Here is a 3,990-nt window from a genome sequence, read left to right on the forward strand (position 1 = left end):
TAGAGTTCATGCCGAAAAAAATCAACTCAAGAATGTCAATGCAAGATATATCAACTCAAAAATCAGAAATATTACTCATAACTCAACAACAAAACTCATCTAAAAAATAATCAAAACCAAGAATGTAACCCTAAATTATGCTTTACTGATAGAAAGCAGACGTAGGGCGTGAGGAAGGATTCAATTCATCACTATGAGTAGCCTTACATACCTAGAAGAATGATGTTCTTGGGGGAAACTTAGAGATCAACTTTAAAACCCTAGCTTTCTCTTATTGGATCCTTGCTCTAAGACTTGGGGAGTGTTAATGAACGTAAAAAGATTGATTAACACTGTTTGAACCCTTAACTAGGTGTAAAAACATTGTGGTTTAGGATTAGAAGGAGTGGGAAAAGACTGAGCTATCCCTCTTAAAAACTAACAAAAACATTTTATGGGTTCATCTACTGTTTGTGGTTTATTCTATGGACCATAGGCCCCATCCGTGTAATTCATATTTAATTTAAGGCTCAAAAACTTATTCGACGGGTCCAAACTATGACCCGTAGGATTTTGTATGAGTTGTAGATGAATTCGTTGGAATGCGACCCCAGAATTTGACTTCTGTGAAGTATTCTACCAATTTACAGTACAATCATCGAAATTTCTACGGTTCATAGAAGCAATTCGTAGGAATTGACTCAGCAAACTCTAGTGTTGTAGTCTATGATAAAATAGTCATAATTATTTACTCCAAAAGTGAAATGAGAAAAAATTGGTGGTGTTGGAAGGAGGAATGATAGAGCTTCATTTTGATAAGTGATAGGTTACCTAATTAGTTTCTTGCTAGGAGATAGGATCGTTTCAAGTTGACCTAAGTAGAATCTTATGTCAAAACTTAATTCGTAAGGAAACTTTCAACTAAACTTTGTGCTAGGGGGTTCTTGTGACCTTAATTCATATCCAACTACATTCCCACACTAAGGAATTGAACTTTTCACCTAAGATAAATAAAGAATGGTTTGAACCTTAGCTTAGAAATTTTTGGGGCGTTACAATATCTCCTCCTTGGAATCATTCGTCCTCGAATGTTGGATGAACTAAGAATGGAAAGGGTAGGGAAATGTTTAACAACCCAATTTAATGCAAAATACACATAAAACTCATGAACTCAAAACACTGAAGGAGGGACTGACTTGAATGATTACTTTAGGAATAGTTAATACCTTAGACTGGAACTAAATTGGAGGAAAATTGATGAGGGTATCTCTTCTTCATATCTTCCTTGGCCTCCCATGTACCCTCCTCAACAAACTAATTTTTCCACAAGACTTTAATTGATGAAACCTCTTTGGTTCTCAACTTGTGAACCTAACGATCAAGGATCCAAATGAGAATCTCCTCATAAAATAGACTTTCCTTGATACCAATATTCTCGGTAGGAACAATAAGGGAAGGATCGCCCAAACACTTCTTTAGCATGAAAATATGAAATATCAATGTACTGTTGCTAACTCTTGTGGTAGCTCTAACTCATAAGTATCATTACCAATCATATTAGATATTCTGTAAGGACCAATGTATCAGAGACTGAGCTTTCCTTTCTTACCAAATCTCATAACACTCTTTATGGGTAAAATTCTCAAATATACCCAATCATCAACCTCAAATTCCAAGTCTCTATTTCTAACATATGTATAGGATTTTTGACAACTCTGCGCTATCCTCAACCTCTCTTGAATTATCTTCACCTTCTCCATGGATTGATGAACCAACTCTGGCCCTATCAACTCAGCTTCACCAACCTCAAACCAACCAATAGGAGATCTACATCTTCTCTCATAAAGATCCTCATAAGAAGCCATCTGAATATTGGTGCAAACACTATTAGAGGCAAGTGCTCATTTCAATTCCCTTTGAAATCCAACACACATGTTGTCAACATATCCACTAAGGTCTGAATAGTGTACTCCTCTTGACCATCTGTTTGAGGAAGAAAATGAGTACTAAGGCTTACCTTTGAACCCAAACCTTTCTGAAATGACTTCCAAAACTGAGCGGTGACTTATGCACCCATATCTGAAATGATGGACAACGGGAATCCATGAAATCGAACTATCTCACAAATGTATAAACTGGCATAATCTTTTGTTGAATTGATAGTCTTCACTTGTAAGAGATGGGATAATTTAGTCATCCGATCTATAGTCACCCAAAGCGAATTATGCTTCATACGAGTTTGTGGCAAGCCAATAATGAATTCCATATCAATCATCTCCAACTTCCATTCTGGAAGAGCTATGCTCTGAGCCACACCACATGGCCTTTGGTGTTCATCCTTGACTTGCTGACAATTTAGGCCCTTAGCAACAAAATTTGCGATACACATCTTCACACTATTCCCCAAATGGACTTTTCTCAAGTCATGGTACATCTTTATGGAACCCTGATGGATCGAATATCTGGAACTATCAGCTTCTGTCATGATCCTCTCTTGGAACTCATCCACCTTTGGAACACACAATCTACCTTGATATCTCAACATACCATCTCCCCCTTGTTCAAAAGTCATTATTTTCTTCTTATGAACATTTTCCATTAGTCCAAGTAAGGTGGGGTATTTGTCTTGCTTCTGCTTCACTTCTGACACTAATGACGATTCAGCCCCACTCATCACAACGACTCCACCTTTACTGGAATCTTACAAACAGACTCCCAAATATGTAAGTTTGTGCACTTCCTTAGCCAACTCTTTCTTGCCTTCCTCGACATAAGCAGTACTTCCCATAGACAACCTCCTCAAGGCATCAACAACAATGTTAGCCTTACTTGGGTGATAGAGAATACTAATCTCGTAATCCTTGAGTCACTCTAACCATCCCTTTGTCTGAGATTAAGTTCCTTCTAACTGAAAACATACTGGAGACTCTTTTGGTCAATGAGCACATCCAAATGAACACTATAGAGATAGAGACGCCATATCTTGAGTGCAAAAACTACTGATCCCAACTCGAGATCATGATTCGGGTAGCTCCTCTCATGAATCTTAAGTTGCCTAGAGGTATATTGTATAACCTTACTATTCTGCATTAACACACAACCAAGCCCCACTCTTGATGCATCACAATAGACGACAAAATCCTCTGTACCCTCTTTGAGAGTCAATAATAAAGCAGTAGTTAACCGAGTTTTCAATTCCTGAAAGAGTTTCTCAATAGCTTCAGACCATTGAAACTTAGCTGTCTTTTGAGTCAAATGAAATAGATGAAAACCCTTCAACTAGTCTTCTATAGTAACTTACCAACACCTTGAAACTCCTTATATCAGTTGGGGATATGGGTCTGGGTAAATTCTGTACTTCCTCAATAATCTGAGTATGGACTCTAATTCCTTTGCCCGACACGATGTGGCCTAAGAATGCTATGGATTCAACCTGAACTCACACTTAGAAAAGTTGGCATATAACTTCCGATCTTTAAGGGTTTAGAGGACTATTCTGAGAGGACTGACAAGATCCTTTTCATTCCTCGAGTAGATCATGATGTCATCGATATATACAATAACAAATATATCCAGATACTATTTAAATACTTTGTTAATGAGATCCATGAATGTTGTAGGATCATTAGTCAAACAAAGGATATAACAAGGAACTCAAACTGACCATAATGTGTCATGAATGATGTCTTCGGGATCACTTTTTCTCACTTTCAAATGGTGATAGCCAAATTTGAGATATATCTTAGAAAAAGTGGCACCCTGGAGTTGGTAAAAAATGTCGTCAATTCTAGGAAGGGGATGATTATTCTTTATGGTGACCTAATTCAACTGACGGTAATTAATACAAATCCTAAGGGAACCATCTTTCTTCTCATGAATAAGACCAAAATGCTCCAAGATAAGACAATGGTCGGATGAAACCCTTATCAAGAAGATCTATTAATTTCTCTTTCAACTTTTTTAAAATAGCTGGAGCCATTCTATATGGTTGAATAAAATGGGTTGAGTATT

The sequence above is a fragment of the Solanum verrucosum genome, unplaced genomic scaffold, assembly GCF_900185275.1.
Source record: "Solanum verrucosum unplaced genomic scaffold, falcon-dt-bn FXZP01000214.1, whole genome shotgun sequence".
Taxonomy (NCBI): domain Eukaryota; kingdom Viridiplantae; phylum Streptophyta; class Magnoliopsida; order Solanales; family Solanaceae; genus Solanum; species Solanum verrucosum.